Source organism: Sylvia atricapilla, chromosome 3 (genome assembly GCF_009819655.1).
Source record: "Sylvia atricapilla isolate bSylAtr1 chromosome 3, bSylAtr1.pri, whole genome shotgun sequence".
Lineage (NCBI taxonomy): Eukaryota > Metazoa > Chordata > Aves > Passeriformes > Sylviidae > Sylvia > Sylvia atricapilla.
The window spans coordinates 108643596-108665883 of record NC_089142.1 but is presented as its reverse complement, the minus strand read 5'-3'; positions in this window follow the sequence as shown (position 1 = coordinate 108665883).

Genomic DNA, 22288 nt, shown 5'->3' with positions numbered 1-22288 from the left:
TGTGTGTGGTCACAGCAAATTTAAAGATGAAGGATGACATTCTCAGAACTATCTAATGGTTTAGGCCCATTTCAAAAGCAACATTGACATTTGGAAGATTAAATGTCATAGAATCTCAGAGGATCGAGACACCTGCCTGCCTCTTGAAAGTAAAAACCTGTTTCAATAGAGCTGGGCAAGGAGTGCTTCTCTTTTCATGAAGCCTGGGCTCATTTCAATCCCCAGGTTCGACCAGGAACCTTCCAACACTGCATGGAGCTCCTATGACATGCCACACAGCTGAGCCACACCGAGACCACGGGGGAACACTGGGAATATGCAGTGAGGGATTTCCCCTCTCTGAAGAGGGGGAGTCCTCAGCTACAGCTCCTGGGGGGGTCTGTGTGCTTTAGGGGCTGTAGGGTTGAGGACACTTGGTTTGAAATGTTCTGTATCCTTACAACAAACTGAGCCACACTCGTCCAATTTACGCCTCTGAGTCAAAGGTTTGATCACTAATCTTAAATGAGACGAGTGAATAAAACAAAACCAATTTTAAGCAAACTTTTTCATGGGAAAATGTTGCAATCTATCTCTGACTCTGTGTGTACTGATAAACATGGTTTGGTTTTCATTTCAGTGACATCCCAAAGGACTTCAGCTGAGGTGTTTAAAACACGTGAAGGTGGCACTAAACTCACTTGGTTTAGTGGTGAACTTGGCAGTGCTGAGTTTACAGTTGGACTTGATGATCTTGAAGGTCTTTTCCAACCTAAAGGGTTTTATGGCTCTTTAAACTCAACTTGAACCTTGTCTATTAAAGCTCTAAGATGCTTCCAATAAGAGAAGCACAAGCAGTGATATTTCAGTGCCTCCTATGGCATTTCCATTGCTGTTGGCCAGGTCTGAAAAGTCTTTCCCATTTTATGGGAACAGATTTGTGACTAAAGTAAATTTACTTGCCTGCATCTTCTGTTTTCTTTCACTATTACATTGTCTCTTTGTGCAAGTGCTTTTCCAGTAAAGGTCTGCCAGCTGAAGTTCTCAGGGGTGCTGAATTTCCACCAAGGAACTTGGTTCCCAAGTGCAAGATCCCTTGGTCTGTTAATGGTGCTGGGTGAAGGCTGTTGGAGTTAAAAAAATGTTCATTACTGGTGTCTCCATCAGAGCTGCACTGGGTGTTGGTTCCTAAAACATTGGACCTTTACAATGAATGAAAGAAGTCATTGAGATGCTGCAGTTCCTAGAAATCCCTCTGTCTTTAAATAATTGAAAAATCAGTGCTGAGGTGATGTGAAAGCTGCGGAGTTCACAGTTCAGAGACGGGATGTCTGAAATACACGATTTGTGTCACTGACTGAGCACCGTGCACATGCACGGGGTGACACCAGAAGGCATTTTCCAGTTCAGTTCTCCTTGGTAAACATGATATGGAATTGTTAATTGTTTAATCTATGCTTTGCAGTATACAGTATAATGGGGCTGAATTAATACTGTGTTTGGAAAGGTAAGTTTTGGAATTTTTTATCACTTCTGGCCCTTTATTTTGTTTTTGTTTTAACCTGGATTTAGGGGCAATTTTTACATTTGCATCATATACCGAGGAATTGAGTGGCTTGAATGTGTGCTGGAGTGCTCACCCTGGGACCAGCAGGAAGTGATTCTCCTCTTGAATCCCTCAAAACTCCCACTCCCAACTGAATTAGCTGGATGGGCCTTTAACTGTATCAGAGTATTTGTTTTCTCTCTTATTTGAACTGATTTTTTTTTAAATTATGGCTTTTTAAGCATAAAGTGCCATTATTGCTTCCTTCTCGCCAGATCTGTTCCTGTGAAATTTTGATACAGAACACCTTCCTTTCCTTGCATTTCTAGCACCCTGTATGTCCTGTTTGGGTTTGGAAATCCAGGAGGATTTAAATTTTCTTAGGACAATTTCCTCCAATATCTTTGCAATGAATCTGGTCTGCCTCGTAAGCACCATGTGCTAAGCAGCTAAATTGCATTACGAATTGGGGGAATAATTATCAGCCTTGGATTATGGCATTATTAACACCTTAATACTGGTAACTCTCAGCAGTTCACAAGACTATCAAATGTTTTCTTTTTAATACTGTCACCGATTTTTCAGCCAGTGCTGGAGATAACTTGACAGCCCCATAGAGTTTGATGTATGTGTCTGGAGAGGGGAAAAAAAAAAGTTGAGACCCTCCAGTCAAACCAATGTCTTTAATGGCTTCCCTAGATTAAAATAATCCCTATGGGAAATCCACTATGACAACAGTTCTTATACAGATTTTCCGATTTTCCAGTCACTGCTTCTGTGCCACAACCATTCTTTGAAACTGTTTATGTTAGTGAAAGGCCTCATTCTCAGAGCCTTTTATTTTCTTTTTAAAGAATGTGTTTTAACTCCATTAAGAAGAGTTTGAAGTTCTCACTTTCTTCCTTGGGCATTAATGTGCCTATTAGTCGTGCATCTTCTGGATGTTTGACAACGTGAAGAAATGTAGGGGTCAGTTTTGACTCTTGTACTAAAGGTCACCTGAGTGTTTGCACTTAGTACAGTATTTATAACACGGGTGAGTTCAGCCCCTGGGGGGATTGAGGAATTGGGCTGCGTGACAGAAGGCCAGGCAGTGACAGTGCTAAAACACGCTGCTGGTGTTGATTTAAAACCGAAACGAGAAAACAGATTTGCAGTCCTGGAGTCAGGCACGCTTATTCCTATTTAGGTGAAGCTACAGTACAAATCTAGCCCCCAACAGGCTCTTTTCAAAAACAGGACCTAAGGCCATAATCTTAACATGGGGTACTTTTTTAGGAGCCCAAATTCATTCAGCACTTTCTCGTTGGAGCAAAAAGTTGTAATGTTTGATAAGGACAGGAATTAAAACTACTGAGGTAGCTTCAAACTGCTGGGTGAGAGAGGAAATCCATGAGAGAGCGCCAAGGACTGGAGTATTTCTGTGGGTGTCCACTGAGACCCAAGCTCATCTGTTTGTAGCACTGTACTTAACCTTTGTACCTCTGCTTCAGGTTATGTGCTCAGCCAGAGACCTGTGAACATGAAGGAGGTCAGACTATTATGACTATTATTTGTGTCCCTGCCACCAGAGTTCTGCTGGGACACATTGCTGTGGGCACAGGTTAGAGACTGTCAAATTAAAAACTAAGCCTAGACTTTTCTGCTAGCAGCAGTGGGGCTTTGGACTGCTACGTAGATGTTTAAGGAGCAGCTTCTCTTGATCCCTATTCCGTTTGGTAGCGGCAGGAATCGGGCTGATCCCTTTGTGTTCCAGCCCTGAGTGTCTGTGGAATGAGGAGCTCTGCAGTATTTCTGTAAGTCCATTGTTACTGCAGCACCCTCCACTGGCTCCTCTGCCTACTTTGCCTCTCTGTTAGGAAAGATTAATCCTTGTGTATGTCATGTAAAACTCAGCCATTTATTCCCAGTTTAGAGGGGTGGCTCAGGAATCATGCAAATATTAGTGTTATATGGAAGTTAGCTAGAAAAATGTAATAAACCCCATTTTGCTTAAAGTAATAATGACTCAAGACCCAAATTTGTGATCAAAGGTGGCATAATATGAGATACTTCAGATATTTAGTTTAAAAAGTTAGTTCAGCCTGAAGGAAGAGAGAGGTGGTGAAGAATGGTGTAGTGGAGAATGATAGAATAGAATCATAGAAGGGTTTGAGCTGGAAGGGGCCTCAAATATCACCTTATTCCAGCTCCCTGCCATTATCAGAAGCAGGGACACCTCCCATTATCCCAGGTCACTCCAAGCCCTTTTGAACTGGCCTTGGACACTTCCAGGGATGGGAAATCCACAGCTTCTCTGGATAACCTGAAATTCAAAGATCTCTTAGTCCTGTGTGACTGCTGTAGCCAAATGCCTCTCTGGGTTAGTGATTTCTTTTGCTGCGTTGATGGATAAGGGAAATCAAACCACCTTCTAGGGGTTAAGCTGCAGTTTGTTGTGAAGCTTTGGAAAGAGAAAGTCAAAGTTAGCTCAGCTTCAGTCAGGGTCAGCCCTGGGTGTGGTGACCTTTCTGCTCTGACCACCACCCAGCTGAAAGTTCAACTGCATTGACAGAATCTCAGGGATGTTTACACGAGAGGCTATAAAAACAGTGGTGCTCCAGTGAATTTTCACACTTCCATTTGTTTTAAGAGTTAGAAAAAAATAAATCAACATTTCATAAATTCTTTTTCTCACAGACAGGTCTGCCTGAATGAAACGAGCAGTCCCACAACTTTATTTTAAGCTGCTTTTCCTGTTTCCCACACACTGCAGTCAGCAACCTTTGCCCAGGGCAGGATGACCGTTGATTAATATGGAATACCCAAGTCCTGCCTGTAGTGGTAGGGATGCTCCAGCAAATAGGATGTTTGTTCCACTCACAGGCCAAGGAAGAAGGAATTTCTGGAATAATCTGGATGAAAAATAACTGTTTCTTTTGGCAGTCTCGCTTGGACAGTCCTTGAGCTGTTGTGTGGTGGTTCTATTTACACCAGGAAAATCCAAGCAAACAGGCTGCCCTGGGCTATCAGGATGGCTTAAGGTTCCAACATATTTTTCCTGTGTATCAAAAGTTTGGCTCTTTGCCATGTAATCATTTTACAGAACTGTGAGTGGAAAGCACTCCAGTTGTGGTCAGCCTGTTTTCTAAGCTCTCCAACTCCTGCTTTTCCAGGAATGGTCAGCACAGCCTCCTATCAAATAAATATCTCTAAATGTGTCCTTTCTTGATTTAATTCTCTACAAACAACTGCCCCTCCTGGGCATTTTCAGTGCTTGCAACACTGTTGTGTTCATTTAATCCTAGCCCCCTGTACAAATAGACAGCAAGGACAAGGCTCTATACTATGATGGCAGCCATGGGAAATGTGGGAGAAAACACGTTAATTGTTTTTTGAATTTTGGAGCTTGTCAACAGGCACTCAGTGGTATCATATATGGGGATATTGTAGTTCCAGGAATCATCTCCAAGCTTTATTTACCAAGGAAATAGCAAAGCAGTTGTTCATGTTGCCCATAAACAGCTTTCCGGTGCTCCAGACAGATGTTTGTTCTTTCTGTTTACATCATGGGGAAAACAAAAATGAAAGTCTAAGATGTAAATCTGTGGATTTACATCCCTCTTGCTCCCTTCAGGCCTGGGCAGCTGGATGGGAAAGCACAGAGCAGTGCTTTGGATCTGTGCCTGGCTCTTCCCAGCTCTGCTGTCCAGCCAAGGATGACCTTGGCTGAGCTGTGCTCCTCTGGGCCTCCATTTCCACGTGTGCGAAAAGTCACTCTGTCATGATCCTGTTGGGGTTTTGTTTCTTCTTTTCAAAGTATTTTGACCCCTGCTGCTGAAAAGAGCCAGACACTCCTCTCCATGATTTACCCAGGTGCATGGGATAAAAGCAGGCTGCCCGGGAAGAACAGGCTCCCTTCTTTGGGGAGCACGGTGTTGCTGGAGGTGCGTCACTGTCTGAAGTGTTTACATCCTGGGCTTCTAAAGCCATATCTGTAGGCCATCACTTTGGGTTGAAAATTGATTTTATTAGGTGAAAATGAAAATGAACTGAAGAAATGAACTGTGAGCCACATTGCTGGGCTTACAAAACACGTTACCCAGCCTGATGTGCCCGGATGCAATGAATACACAGAGACCACCTACTTTGAACACTCCTCTGATTTTCCAGTTTCTTTAAAGTCTAATAATACTGGCGATGCAGGATGAAAGCAATTGTGAAAAGTGAAAAAGTCCTTGTTTGCCTATCCTGTCATCTGGGGTCTGTTTCACTGAAGCTGAAAATGAAGGTAACTTGCCTTAATGCTGCAGGACAGCTTTTAGTCTAATTGAACTGTGCATCGGCCAGAACCCAGTATTGAGCCTTCAGTCTCGGGTTAATCCTTTTTATTGGCTTGGGTGCAGGTTATCATCCCTTCTTATCAAACAAGGACCCCTTTCTTCTCGCTCAGGATCAGAACTAAAAGCCAGTTGAGAAAGAAATGACAAATTCAAAGCTTTAAGCCTCCCCCCCTTCCCCAAAACCCACCCAGTGGACCCACAAGGTGTTGTGCAACACACACACTTCAGCTGGGAGCCTCGGGTGCAGTTTTGTTGCTAGGAAGCTCCCTCCCCTTTCAGCTGTGATTTTTTGGAGCTGCAGCTTCAAAGTGTGTGGACTTGGTTCAATTGTTTTGCCCAGCATTCTCTGGGCGGGATGTCAGATTAAATTTATGGGCAGTGCTTAGTATTTGAACACCTGCTTTAGCCTCCTCTGCTGGCACAGCTCGGAGCAGAGGTATGTCAAAGTCACCAATAGCCCGTGTGAAATGTAGGTCACTGATTTTTTTTTTTAAGGAAAATAAAGAGGGCTTTGGGGAAGGAAAATGATAAACAGTTATTTTGTATCAGGGAGCTGGTCAGGCTCCTGGGTCACAATTGTCCTTTCTGACCTTAAGCTCTGCTTAAACTAACATGAGCAAACCCTCCTCCCCCATTTATTAGCAAACTGGTTTACTATATTACAGGTCAAATCACCAAAAGCAAAGAAAAGGTTATACTCTGCATATTTTCAATGCAGGCAAAGATTTTAAAATTAAATAGGAAATCTCTGAAAAATTATCTGATGCATACTTCCAATTTATCCTATAATGGATTTTGAGAGTTACTTCTCAAAGTTACTTATTCTGGCATGGTATTGTTCAAATTAGTAAAAACTACCAAAAAAAAAAAATTCCACTTGTTTCCCTCCTCCATAATCAGTTCCTGTTGTACAGATTCTACAGTGTGAGCCACTATTTAAACCGGTTTGATGACAATGGACAGGAGGAGAATTAGGTTTATTAAAGATATAATAGGGGATGAAATAAAAGGAGATCTATCTGAAGGCCTGGAGCCTCGGTGCTTCTGCAGTTAGGATTCTTGTGCTTTCCTGTGAAACATCTGGTGTGCGGGTCTCAGAAACAGCATCCTGCACTAACTGAGCCGTGGGTCTGATCCTGTTGGGCATTGCAGTCCCCCTGTCCAGCCCAAACTCCAGCAGCCACAGCAACTGCAGTGTGTCAGAGGTGCAGGATGCTGTTTGGTTGCCCCTGGAGGAATCCAAGCCTTTGTCTCTGGGATGTTCAGAAAAACTCTTCCCATCCTGCCTTCAAGATGCTTTCCCCGCAGGCCCCCAAAAACAGAGGTTGCAACATCTTAAAAAACTTTCTTTCCCTCCATATTGTTCTTTGGGAAAAGTGTAGCGTGGCTGGGATGGTTTTTTCATACAAACCAGCCCAATGCCTGCTGGTCTGGGTATCCAAAATATAGTTTTATTGTTGTGGAAAGGCCTTAATGAGGAAGAAAAAAAGCCTATTTAATAAAGTGCATCAAGCGCCCTTGGGAAAAATTAGCACACAATGACTTCTTGTGCTGCCAATTGAAACGGCAGATTGGAGTAGTGATAGGCTTTACAGGAAATATTAAAAAAGCACAGATGGCTCAAGTTTACATGTTTGCAGTGAAGCTGGAACAGCAGCTAAAACCTTCCAGTATAGTATAATTTACTAGAAGGTCACAGACCCGGTGGTTAGGAGTCAACCTGAAGACTATTGTAAACACACTGTTAGGATTTGTAGAGGTTAATCCCGGCATTTTTCGTTCTTTTCTGCAGTATTAGAAGCAATTGGCTGCAGCATTAGTGAAAAGAGATACTTAAAGCATGGAAAAATGTGACATTCCACTGGTGAGTGTGGAGCTGAGCCCTTGCAGGGAGCTGGAAGGGGGTTATGCAATTGCTACTGTTACTATGTAATTAGAGGCTCTTTGGCACTAATCTATGGTTCGGCTCACAATGTGATTAAAAAAAAAATACTGACAAATGTAAGTAGAAACAAGCTGCTTCGGCAACCACAAGAGTATCTGCTGTGCCCCCAGAGCCCTGCTCCGCTGCTCTGAGGGAGGCTGGCCACAGAAGGACACCCTGGGGACCCGGGTTTATGGCCTTGCTCTGCCACCAGCTTCCTCGAGCGCCTCAGTCAAGCCAGCTGAGATGGTTTCCTATTTACGTAACGAATGAAATGTTAATCTAGTAAAGAAACTATTTTATTTTCTAAGTTTGTTGCAAAGGATGGGATCTGGTGGAAACGTGAGCACAGCAGAGGCACTCTGCAGGGATTCTTCCCCTGAGCAGACTTCTCATCTTCTAACTGCAGCAAATGTCACTTCTTTCATTCGTCCTCCTCTATGTTCAGACTGTCAGATCTTCAGGGTACCAACTATAGCATTCCAAACTCAGAAAATGGAAATAAGAAGGCCTGTTTCAGGCTGCAGCGTAAAATGATAAGCTGGGCTCTCCAAATAGATTAACTGCCTTTAGTGACAGGTGTCCTTTAATGATGTGGTTTGTTCCCTGTGGGAATCAGCTTGGTCAATCAGCTTAATGACATTTTAATGTGGAACCATGTCCTGCCTCCCCTGCAGTTTGAGCTATTTTGTGTCCTTAAAACCATCCCTAGCCCATAGAAACAGGACAAGCAGCTAATCTGGCCCAGACATTGAGAGTAAATCTGAAGCAACAAAAAGCTCTAAACAAAAGTATAAACAAATCTGGGTCGTGTATTTCCCAGTTTTCAGAGCACTGGGGAAAACAGTTCAGTACTGTTATGCCCCTTCCAACGGATGGACTGATTGAAGCATGAGGAGGTAAAGCAAGTTTGCCAGAGAAGTGATAAAGTTTGGATTCAGAGATGGATATCTTGATCTCCCAGTCCGTGTTCTGTCCTTTTGGAGCAGATCCACTGGGCTGTGCTCTGTGTAGCCTTTGCATTTTCACAGATATGGTGGCTCACCTTGTGCAATTAAATGCCACTGATTCAAATGACATCATTCCAAGTGTTGTCAGCCCAGGAGCTGCTTTCTTATTGTTGTTTTTTTTCCTTTGCACATGTACATGCAAATGTCAGCGGTGTTATTTTCACTTAACAAGCTCCTGTGATATCGTTGGAATCACTTGGTAGTTAAATCATGTTAAATTAAAACTGGCGGCTGCTGCTGCCTCATCACAATCAGCAGTACAATAGGTACCTTATTAACTGAATATTTACTTTGCAGACATTTATCTGCCTCATCAGAAAGTTGACTTCACCTGGGAATGTTCAAATAGGTGAGTTGAAGCTGGAGTTCTCGGCTAATCTGGTGCTGATCTAGATGGCAATATCTCCACGTGAATTTTACCAAATGAAACCCGCATGACTCACCCCAGAAAAATCTCAACCAATAACATGAGCTCATTTAACACAACTCAATCACCACAGCAACTAAAACCACAACGTGGCAAGGACTACTTCAGAAAAGGGAAATTGGGTGAAAGTGCCCACCATAGGCAGCTTTGCGAGCTGAGTCCAGTGCTGGTGATGGTGATGGTACTAGAGAAGATGGTGAGGACACAGCCCATGGCAAGTGTAGAGATTTTCTGAAAAAAACCCATGTTCGTTCACTACCCCATCTTTTCCAACTCCTTACAGCAGAACTCACGTCAGGGCCCAGAGGCCTGGGAGCAAGCCTTGCAATTTAACATCTGGTGGCATTTTGAACCTCTCCACTTCTCCGGTGGAGATAAGGCATAAGCCTGGAACACTGTGTCAGGGGCTGAGGTCCCGTGGAGAGAGAAGTAGGGTGCAGCCATTGTTGGCTTCACCAGGTCAGAAAGAAGGAGTCCAATTCCAGGGCCCCTGAGGCAAGAGTGAAACACCTTCTATTACTGCAGTAAGAGCAGGAACCGGTGATGATGCTGGGCACACAAGAGGGAACATTGGGAAGAGCTCAGAGCTGCTTTGGCCTCATGCAGCCTTTCTGTGCCTGCCCTCAGCTCGTTCTGGGAATTCTGCCAACCAAAATTCCCTGCTCACTGAGTGAGTAGGTTTTAAACATCTCAGTCTAATCTAGGGGAGTAGTTTGCCACCATTTCTAATGGCCTTCTTTGAATTCCAGGTTCAGGAGGACATTTTCAGCTGAGTAGCTTGCAGTTGGATAGGCATTGCTCTCTGATCCCTTTGCCAGTGAGAATGATTGGGCAGGCACTGGAGAATGCCATGCGCCAAAGACAAGAGATTGCTGGGCCAGCATCATCAGCCCTGGTGATTTCACAGAATCACAGAGTGGTTTGGGTTGGAAGGGACCTTAAAGATGATCTCATTCAACCACCTGATATGGGCAGGGGACACCTTCCATTGTCCCAGGCTGCTCCAAGCCCCCCAGCCTGGTCTTGAACACTTACAGGGATAAGGAGTCCACAGCTTCTCTGGGCAGCCTGTGCTAGGGACTCACCACTGTCACAGAGAAGAACTTCTTCCTAATATCTAATCTAAGCCTACTCTCATTTTCCTCCACTCTGTTTTTCAATATTAACTGAAAATTGAATCTGAGTTGATCTGCATGGGATTTATTTGATTTCTGTTTGTGGGTGTACGTGTGGAGAAGCAGCTTGAGGATCTGCTGTGGTTCTCCTACTCACTCCCCTGCGGGGGAAGAAAGGTGATGCCCCAGGGGAGACAGCTCCCCTCCCCAAGGTCTCCCTGTGTGTCCATTTCCAGTTACTCACCAGTGGCTGATGTTCACAGTGTGCCTGAGGCCGGAGAGCTTCCGCACTGAGGATGCAATCCCCATCAAGAGAAGGGAATACAGAGACAGGATTTATGTTCCAAAACTCCCAGAGAATGACAGATCTATCAATTGCAATGGGATCCACATTGGACCATGCTGAGACCACTGTTAAGTGATTGGGAATCAATGTATATGACAATCCCAGTTTTTGCAGAGCTGCAGTGTAAATGACATGCACACACATCCATATTTTAATACCCAGACACACTTATGTAAGGCCATAACCCTCTTTTCCTGGTAGCAGCAGCTTTAGTTTATAGAAGAAGCTGAATAGACAGAACCTGTCCATCTCTAGATCCATGTGTTTCCATGGGCCAGAGTTGCCCCATGATGTAAATCAGTGATAGCCATTAAATCCAGTGATGGATATGAGCTTGAGACTGGACTGTTTCTATTTACAGCACAGGCCATGCTGTTGTTTTATGTTTTGATAAGAACCTAAAATAAGTTACAGGGGGGAAAATAGTTGAAGTTGCTCAGCAGAGAGAACTTCTTAGGCAGAAAATCCCATGTTAAAAGCACCTTTAATTCCTGACAAGAAAGTTTAACAGGGAAGGCACTGGGACTTGGAACTGACCTCAGCAAATTCAATGAGAAGTTGTGAAAGATTGTGAAAATATAATGTTGTTAGAGGGAGATGAAACAAACTGTCAAAGGGAAGAGTGGGTTCTCCACGTGCAATGTTTCTTCTTCAGAAATAAATTACCTTTTTTTGGAAAATACACTCAAGCCAAATGTAAGTTAGCAGCATACACATAGAAAACTTGACCTATGTTAAACATGAAATCAGCACTAAACATTCTAAATCATCTCTTCTGACTCCTAATCTGGCCCATGAAATCCTACTGTGTGTTTATATAAATCCTGGCACAATTAGTTCTTGACCTCAGCCGTGACTTGGTGGTACAATAATATTAGTAACAGAAATACACTGTAATAAATTTGGACAGTGAAATTTTGTCTCCATATGTAAGAATGAAAAAAGAATTAGTGGTGTTAGTTGTAGGTGTGAATTTAAATGAGGTTGTTCGATTGCTTTATACACTGGTGAACAAGCACTTCAGAAACAAAGGACACCAATTCAGCGTAATTTTGGAAGTGAAAGCAGAGAAATCCCTTTGTGGTCCCAACTGAAACCAATTGTTTCTCACAAGGGTTTTAGCGCAGTTTTAAAAGAACTCGTCCCTAAATTCAAATTAGACTTTCAGTCAGTGTCCTCAAGTTGTCCCCATACCGAGAAGTCTGTGGTCATGATACTCCTGCTTGCACCTTCCAGAATCTCCACACCAAAGCTGTTTCCTCATCTTCTTTCTGGTGATGAAAACTCTGTCCTTTATCTTCAGATGACTCTTACACTAAATGTAGGTACATTAGATGGATCCCTCTCAGTTTGGATGAAATTTATTACTTCAGGGCTAATATTTCATCTTGGCTTATGATTAGGAGGATGAATGCTGATAGAATGTTGTCTTAATTCTCCAGGAATGCCAGAGAGGTAAATACAATGTCTTGCTGAGCATGGTTTAGACCACACCAGTTGTTGGTGCTCCTTCATGTGTACATCTTTTTAGAGAAAGATATCTACTGCTGGAGCCCCTTGTTAAGTTAGGGACAGAAGCATAGCAAAGGAAGAGTGGCACAGGGTGGGGAAAAATCCTGGCACTGCGTAGTCTGCCCCTTTGGAATTTACTGAGCTTTGCTCCAGTGTGGAATTAGTGTTTGCAGGCATAGCTTGGATGATTTAAGGGTTTTATATTGGTGTTTCAAGTTTAAATTCTCTTTCTGTCACAAACTTCCTGAGTGAAATAAGAAATGTTAATCCTGCCCAAAACCCTGTAAAAATTCAGGAGAAATTGGCTGTCACATCTCTGGATACTGTTATGGGTTTGGCCAGAGGAGACAATCTCCAGCCACGTGTGCAGTGCCTAAAAGATGAGAGTATAAAGAGAGGGACTCTCAGGTGACCTGCCCCTTTGTGCTTGTGGCTTTCCCTAAGGAGAGACTGTCAGACTAAAATCCATGGGAATAAATGCATCACGTCAGGAAAGCAGAGGCCTTTGGCTTTCTCCTTTTATTCATCTAAGGCAAACTCCAGACTGGCTTCAGAGAAATCACAATTGAGCACAGAATTGTTCCAGGGCTTACAAACAGGTGACAGTGGTGGGCTGCATAGCAGTGAACCCTCTGAGTGCTTTCTAAAGCAGTTCAGTGCCTTCAGCTTTCAGGAGGAGATTCTGCTACTTCTGTCTCCTGCAAAGATGTTGAAACATCACCTTGAACATTCAGTGATCAGCAAATATCATCCGTTGTTCCAGCCCTTGATTTGTCCTGTATTATATTGCCTTGCTGGATTATATTTCACTGCTTCCTTTAAAAGAAGTCATATTAACTTGCCTCAAGAGACTGGAAAATTCAAGAATAAAATTCCTCTGAGACTTTTTAATGCAAAGGCACCATCTGTGGCCCACAAAATTCACCACTTGGGAATGAATGCACAGCTGGGGGCGTCTCCTGGGTGAACATCCCTGCCTGTGCCCTGCCTGTGTGCGACTGTTTTCACAGAGAGAATCGGGAGTTGGAGGGACTTGTGATGGGTCTTGTTGCTGAGTTCCCATGTTGGTGTCTGCTCCCACCTCCGTATTCACTGTGAGGATCCACCCGTGGTGCTCTGTCTCCCCATAAGTGCCTCCATCCAGGGAGTGATGATGGGGTTACATAACGATCTCCCCTTGCAGTCCTCACTGAGGTCTCTACAGGTGCTGTGCAAGTCTCTGCAGCAACAGCCTTGGAGCCAAAGGGTGGGGTTTTCACCTTCATCTCAAGATTGGAGAGGAGAAGTGCTTGCATCACCAAATCCCTGAGACACTCATAAATCGCTCTTTGCCAATAGACAAGGCAGATGTCAGTGGGAAGGGAAAACAATTGAAAAGGGGGGTGAAGGATTTGCCTGCTGTCACAAAGCAGTCCTTGGCACAGCCTAGCACGGGATTCAGGGGATTTTTTAGTCTTTCTCCTGTGCAGTGGACATTTCCTCCAACTCTTAGAGTATCTTTTTATGGAAGTACTCTTGTAAAACCGTATTATTTAAAAGCTTTAATTCAAATACTGCTTCTCTCCGAGCACCAGGGGATGACTCAGAATAGTAGGCTGTCATTTCTATTCCTAAATCCTGCATGTTCTGGCAGTTCCAATATGAAAGACAATAGCTTGGGACAAGTAGTTACAGTGATCCCCATTCTTGACCACTTTTCATCACTTTGGCGAGCAGAGATGTTCTCATTAACCCCCGGTTCAGCCTCTGAACATTCACTGCTCTGTATAACAGCATTTAGCTGAAGCTGCTTTGAAGGCATGATTGAGTTAAATCACCTATGAATGCTGCTTGACACAGGATCGATTTCAAGGTAGGGAAGTGAACACTTAACAAAATCGTTCAGAATCATTAGCTGGTGCTGGAAGAGAGGAAGTATTTCAATCAAAGCTTACAAGCATTTTGTCTTACATTAGCTTTTGACAAGACCCCAAGGGCCCAGCTTTTGTCTTTCTAGTGTCAGAGACATCACACAGGACTCAGAAGTCAGGATGAAAAATTCACTTATAAGAGAGATTTCTCAGAGATCGTTGAGGCAATTGAAGAGATGGAATTGGCGACATTTAGTACAGGTCAGCAGTGGCCAGGTGTGTCGCTCCAGAGAGGAAGATATCGCTCTGTATACATTGTCCATATATAAAGGAGGCAGAATGTAGTTTTATCAGGAATTTGCAAGAGTTACAAGCTCTCAGCCATTGTGTCCTGGTGCTAAGTTTATTTCGAAGCCTGCAGTATGTATTTTCACCATTAATTCATGAATAGTTTAAGGCCTTGGATACTCCATGTCGACCTTCCAAACAGCAGCAGGTAATCACTCTCCCCAGGTGATTGTGATGAAACCAGTAACTCCTCTTGAAAAGTGAGCATATTTTAGGAAGAACTGCAATTTGTAAAGATATAATCAGAGGATTTGCCAACAGATCACTGTTTCTAGGTGTAGGATTTTGGGGTCAGCACCTTTGTTTTGGTGTATTGTTCCGTGCTGAGCCCTCTGGTGGTGCTCAGCAAGAACACCCCACAGCAGAGGCTGTAGGAATCATCAGCCAAACTTCTTGCTGGTGTAATGGCCTTGGGGCTGTTCAGGATGCAGCAGGAATGAATTGTCTCTGATCAAAGTGACTAACCAGCCCTCCTGTGTGCCTGGGAGCACCTGGGTGTGCTGCTGCTGTCTGACTCAAACAATGGCTTGGGCACAGGAAAGCTGTGCTGAGGGAGAAGAGACAAGACCCATCATTTCCCTTCTTCTCTTAATCTTCCTTGTTTGCTGCATTTTTAAAACATCTTGAAGAACTTTGCTTATCACACGCTGTCATGAAACTGCTCTGAAGTTTCTTCTTAGCCCTGAATATTCAACCTGCTGTCATTTTTCATTGTCAGAATGAGAAGTAGATTAACTGTCCCTCTTTTTGTAGGATACAGCTCAAAAATTCCTTATGTGGTGCTGTCTGAGGATTGTTTCCTACACCTTTCTTACGGTGTGGCACCAATATAAGTGACTGTTACAGATCAGTATGTACCAGTATCAATATGTGAGCTGCAATGAAGTCTGAACATGCTGCTGCTGCTAGACTTGTTTGCCATGGAGAAAACTGGAAAGAAGGAAGTTGGAAGCAGAGAAACAATAGGCTGGGGAATGCTGATGACAGAGAAGACATGATAAAAACTTACATCAATGTTTCTTGCACAACTTTGTGTTGAGTTTGCAGATTTGGAAGATTTGCTGATCATAATATTGCACCCTCCTGTCAAACAAGGGCAGGAGATGTGTATTAATCTTTGCTTTGGTACCTAGGGCACCAAGCAGTGGGGTCTGGTCCCTGCTCATTCTCTGCGCAGTGTCCAGAGCTCCTCCATTGATTTTTAACAACTGTCAGTAAAACCTTTCTCTTTGCAGTGCATTTGATTGTAGCACTAAGAATTTGGATTATGTGCCAGGCAAGCTGTTGATGTAAGACACTCCTGTGCACCTGTCCACTTAGAAGGTTGATCTTATATTGGTCTTTACTTCAGGAAGTGGCTGCTACTAATAATTTATTGGGTGCTGACAGCCTGTTCTTCCCTGTCCAAAATACCTCCTCCCTCCAAAGGCTGCGTAAGGCAGACAGTGCCCTATAAATCATGATCAAATACGGCCGTGCTGCGGTGATTCAATAGGTGATTCATTTAAGGTTGGAGGGGAGGAGGAGAGATGGGAAAAGATGGGATAAAAGCACTTTTCCTGAAGAATGCAAAGTGTAGATCACAGATTATTTTCAATTAGGTTTGCTGGCGTGAGGCTTATGCATGCAGGCAGGAACTGGTCGTCATGTGAACTGTCTGCTTTATTCACAGGAGCAATGCTTAGATGTCCTTCTCAGGAGCTACTTAAAAAGCAGGTCTGTTTATCTGTAAAGGGAAAAATTATACATGTTGCTCTGCTTTTCAGCCCTAAGGTTTGTCTCTTCTCACCAGGTCTTGCTAAGCATTTGTTCTTGAATCAAAAGATACTTTCAATTGATGAAAGCAATTAAATGATTTGACAGTGCCTGTCTGTGTTAGGTCTGTCTTTAAGGATTTTGGTGTCTCAGAAATTCTACACTGAAGGTTTCTGATGTTTGTCAAAGAACTTGATTTAAACTCTGATTCTGGGGCAGGGTGTGTGTGTAATGACACAGGAAAGGAAGTCTGTCTTTCAGTTCTGCTGTCTGAAGAGGGTTCAGAAGATTCCACAGCTTTTGTCAGAGCTGCTTTCTTGTGTGAATGACTTAAAGGTTCAAAGAGCTGCTTACACAGACCCATGTCTGAGTCCCTGCCCGCCCTCAGGAGCATCAGCCCAGCCTCTGCTCATGGCGACTGGGTGATCCCCTGGGAAGTGCAGTGCCCTGGGAAAGAACCTGCAGAGCACAGCAAGTACAAGACTCCAAGTTTGACCCCAAGTTGTGTCCTGGGAATATTTTAACCCAAAGGTGTCTGGTTGGACAGATGTGGAAACAAGCTGCAAAGTTATCAAAGCCTGAGGTGCTGCTCTGCTGCGGAAGGTTCTGTTTTCCCCCAGGGTAGGAGTTCTTGGCACACTGTGCTGCCCTTCACTGGGGGTGAAGTCATTTAAGACCATCAGCATGATTTGGGAGTCTCTAGGTTCTGACATACGATAGTTGATATTACTGCCCTTGCTCCTCTGATGGACGTTGTTGTCCTGAGACAGCAGGCACCCGACCCACTTGGAATTGCCACTTTTTCCAGCCTGACATGTTCAAGTTTACCTGTAGTCTGCTGTTTTGGCTTATTTTTATGTGTCAGCCTGACAGTCAAGGGCCGTGGTGCCTTTGCTCTCTGCCAGCTTTTGTCTGAGCGCCACACTCATCCCCTTGCCTGTCTGTGGGACACTGGGGACTGTCACATAACAATGTCCCCATGGCAGCTGCTGGCCTGTGGATCCTCCTGACTGATTCCTGACAGGAATGGCAGCTCATCTGATCCCACTGGGGCTCTGTGGGAGGCCCTCGGCCCCCTCTCCCTCCTGTGCAAACACCAAGGAGACACAGATTCCTGCACCTCCAGGGCTATGGCCAAGTTCCAGAGTGCAGAAATTCCCTCTGCCTTTGGGCCATGCAGGGGCTGTGCAGTGATGTGTTCAGTGTGCCTGGATGGACACACAGAGCTTGTCCACAGGCTCTGCCAGGGCCCTTCTGTACAGCTGCCAAGCAGGAACCTGCATCTGTGCTTTGGTTTGGATCGAGCTTGAGCTTTCCGAGGGAATCTTTCTACTACCACAACAGTCCACATCACAGAGCAGTCCTGCATATAAGGCACCACATCTGCACATAAAGCTCTAAACACGGACAGGCATCTGGGTCATGGCTCAGGCTTAGGGCTGGAGTAGGTCCCAACACTGTATTTTCCTAGATCCTCTTGCATCACTCCACAGTATCTGCTGATGTCAGTGTGGGCTTAGGCTGGTCTTAGGGATTGCTTTGGGCTGCAGTAATCCATAAAGCCTAAGGTTCTTTTTAAAACAGGGTCTGTTTTCAGAGGCTCCAAAGCAATGTTGCCTGTCATAAACCTGTGAGAAGTCTTCACAAAATTAAATAGTAAAAGATAAAAATCAAGACGTTCTAAATTCTCCTTGCTAAATTGGGATACAGACTTGAATGATTCAGAAAGAGTGGGTTCAGCCCTCCTCTCTCTTGCACCGTGTGGTATTTGACAGCAGCACATCCTTGGTGGTTCTCAGGTGACCAAACTGCCGTGGTAGCACCTGGCCCAGGCTTGGGGCGTACAACAGGTACGTTCCTGCAGGGCCAGGGCAATCTCAGCTGGTGTCAGGGAGGCTTTTCCTCTGGGACAGCACATCAGAACATTGCCTCGACCACAGGCATCATTTTGGGCTGGCAGGTTCCTCTGTCCTTGAGAGGGCAGCAAGGCTTTAGGGAAGTCACCTGTCCCCTGAGCCTGCCACTCTTGCCCAGAACAAGGGTCATCTTGGCCGGTCTTTCACAGATAGGTGAATGCCCAGCACCCCAAAGTTAGGCCCATGTCAGTCATCTCTGGGGTGGAGGGAGCTGAGGTCATTCTGCCAGGTCACCGACTTCCTGCAGCATGTGGGGAACCTGTGCAAAACAAACTGGCTGCCTTAGGGGCTGTGGGTGGACAGGAATCCCCAGCATGGATTATCTAAAGACTTCCAGCAAAGGAGTACACTCCTTCAAATTCCAGGCACAAGAACAACTCTGAAATGGATAGTTTTCATCTGAGAGTCACTGGCACGTGGCAGTTTGGGTTCCTCTCCCATCCCCAAAAGCTTCCTGGTAGGGAATTCTAGCAACCTGCCAAGTTCTGCAGCAAACCAGGGAAAGGTCAGGCACTGCTTGTGTTCTGCACCTACACTTACAACATGTAGTGACAGAGCCCAGCTGGAAAGAGGAGCCTTGTGAATTCCCAGGGCTCAATATACTTGTCGATACACATTTATTCTCATAGACTTGGGCTTATGGACTAATTAGGGTTTATTAGCAGGTAAATGGTCTTCTTAACAGAAAATACAATTGAAACTGATGATGTGTGTTTGTTTATACAAACACACGTGCACAGAGGTTTGTATAAGATAGTCACCCAAGTTCTTGCTGTAGAAGCCAATATGAATGTTGAATGTTTTTCTAGGGAATTAGACAAGGGAATGGATTATTTTTCTTTTTATTAATTAAACGTATTTCCAGTCAAATTGATTTGAGTGTCATGGGTTATGAGTATCAAGATAACGACTGTTAGAAAACCAGGTATTCTGTCTGCAGCCAGAACCTCAAAATGTGCTTCAGGGAGTATTTTTTAGTCCTATGAAGAACTCTAGAGGTGGTGAGGCTGCTGGAGCAGCCCATCTATAGCTCCAGGAGCATGAGATAGGCTGTGTTTTGGAGCACTCCTGACCTCAGTACCACTTAAATGACTTCAAAAACTCATGATGTATCCCTGGACAGGTTTGTGAGGTCTCTGTGTGCACAAGAGGTGGGACAGGTTTGGAAACATTCCATGCTCTTATCCTTCTGCATAACCATTCCTGACTCGTGATGTGGGTTTGCCCTTCAGCACCCAGTGAACCAGCGAGCAACAAGCCATTCCCATTGCTTTGCAGCCCTTCCTATTGGTGTTTTGTATATGAGAACAGCAGGGAAGATGGCTTGGGACAGGAGAAGGGTGGGACAGTGACAGTGGCTGCTCACATATGTCTACACCAGAGAAATGCTTCTCCTAGGCATGGAGGAAGGAACGAGGGAAGGAGGGAAGGAGGGGGAAGGAACGAGGGAAGGAGGAAGGAGGGAAGGAAGGAGGAAGGAAGAGGAAGGAAGGAAGGAAGGAAGGAAGGAAGGAGGAAGGAAGGAAGGAAGGAAGAGAGAAGGAAGGAAGGAGAGGAAGGAAGAAGGAAGGAGGAGGAAGGAAGGAAGGAAGGAAGAAGAGGAAGGAAGGAAGGAAGGGAGGAAGGAAGGAAGAAGGAAGGAAGGAAGAGAAGGAGGGAAGAAGGAGGAAGAAGAAGGAGGGAAGGAAGGAAGAAGGAGGAAGGAGGAAGGAAGGAAGGAAGGAGGAAGGAAGGAAGGAAGGAAGGAAGGAAGGAAGGAAGGAAGGAGGAAGGAAGGAAGGAAGGAAGGAAGGAGGGAAGGAAGTTGCTGCTCCTCTGCTAACAGATGAAAGAGTGTGCAGGACTGTTTTCCTGCACCGGGAGCGTGACTGCCCGTGCTGCTGGGCTGCTGGAACAGGCCTGGCCAGGTTTTGGCTGTACTGCCAGCACTGCCCCAGGTCGTTCTGGAGCAAGGTCTGGCAGCAGCCGTGTTCCCAGGGCTGTCCCCAGGGGCTGTTTGCATCCAGCCTCCTGTTTTGAAGGGTAAGGGTGTTTACTGGCAGAGACTCCCGCTGTCCTTGCCAGCTGGCCTCTGTGCCCAGGAATGTTCCCAGGCACACTTCATTGCTTGTAGAGATATAAGCTAATGTTACCAGCTATCATCTGTCCCTGAGTCTCAGAGCACGGGGCTGGACTGGCTGCGTGCTGCACACAAAGTGCTTGCAGCAGTGCCTTGTGCTGCATGGGGTGTTTATGGCTTGTGTTGTACACGTTTGAAACTGGCTCAGGTTGTCTTCACTGAGAACCAACCCCCAACACCACCAGCAGCTTTGTCCCAGACACGTTCCTGCTGTAAGGGCTCCGAGCAATGCTGCTTTGGGGACTTCAGCAGTGAACCCACCCTTCATGGTCATGACGTTCAGTTCATCAGCAGTTCAGGTTGCCTTGATGCGTGTTCTTATTTACTTCTCATTAACAGCAAGTTTACTTTGGAACTGGTTCTTTCAAAAGCAGGAATCCCAATCCAAATGAACTGAGTGGAAAATTCGCACTGATTCTATATGGATAGGATTTTGCTGTAATTTCCTGCCATTGGGTTGGAAGGGACATTAAAGATCATCTAATTCCAGCTCCATTGCCATGAGCAGGGACAACTTCCACTATCCCACCTTGCTCAGAGCCTGTCCAGCCTGGCCTTGAACGCTTTCAGGGATGGAGGAGCCACAGCTTCTCTGGGCAACCTGCACTAGTGTCTCTGCACCCTCACAGTCAAGAATTCCTTCCTAATATCCAGTCTAACCCTAGCCCCTTTCTGTTTGAAGCCATTCCCCCTTGTCCTGTCACTTCAGGCCCTGTAAAAAACCCTTCTCCATCTTTCCTGTAGGCTCCCTTCAGGAACTGAAGGCCACAAACAGGTGACCCACAGCTTTTCTTCTCCAGGGAACAATCCCAATTCTCTCAGCCTTTCCTGACAGGAGAGGATCCATCCCACTAATCATCTTGGTGGCCTCCTCAGGACTCTCCCCAAAGTTAGGTGGTGTCTGTCAACTAACTCCCTGTGTTCCTGGTTATTTTATTTTAGGTGCACTTCTTGTTTCTTTCTAGTTATTTTCTTCCAATATCTCTCGTCCTTCCAAGTCCCACTGTATGATTTTTCTTTGCTGTTCTCAGTTCTTTCCCCCTCCTCACCTCCAATCCATCTTTTTCTGCAAAAAATTTTTTTGCTATAGTTACTGAAGCTGTATTTGTGGAAGTTTAGGACAGCAGAGATCACAAAAACATAAGAGGTCTATTGGAAAGATAGAATTTTTGCACGACAGCATCTCTCTTTGGATCAATAACAGTGAGCCATATGCCAGGGTGTCCAGATGGGTATGTTTCTTCATTAGTGATCCGGAGGAAAATAGAATGTATTTTAGGATTGTCATCTGCATTCTATTCAAAGATCATAAGGATGCTTCAAAGACATGATTTACAGTAAGCTGTTAGTCATAGCTGAGACAGTCACCATTTGGGGATGTGGGAGTGATGCTGATATTTGTATATTCTTTATTAGGTATCTTTAATCCACGTTACCATTGTCCTCAGTCTCTAAGCCAAGGCAAACCAGACATTTTGGCTTATTGTAGTGTAATTGTTGGATTTAATTTTTAATTTTTGTAACCTGCACAGAGATGTCACCTGCAGATAATGTGGGGGCAGCTTCTTCCCTCAAATGTGGTGGGTGATTTTGGATTGTTGGAAATAATCACCACGTCTTGTGTTCTCAGAAGAACTGTTCAGCTTGGTGCAGGTGACTGATGCGCAAATAACAGACCTGGAGTGATTTTGCAGGAAATAAAGAAGCAGGGAGCCCTCCATGGTCTTTAACTGTTATTTATATAAATGATAAGACACTGTGAGTTTGAAGGCAAGGCTGCTGCCTGGTTTCTCCCTGGGAGCTGAACATCTGAAATGCTTATGGTAATAAAATCTGTGATTGCTCCTTCTGAGCAACTTTCACCGGATCAAAGTGGCAGTAGTTCAGAATTGTTGCATTGACCTTGTTTTAAATTCAGATGTTCTATCTATCTATCTTCTACTATCATCTATCTATCTATCTATCTATCTATCTATCTATCTACCATATATATCTAGATGCCCATTTTGATCAGTTTTCTAGCCTGATTTGGTGGACACAGCTCCTCAGTTAAGACATAAGCAGTTTCAAAGCATGCTGCAATGCACATCTCTCACATCTTCAGAAGAGATGCATTTTA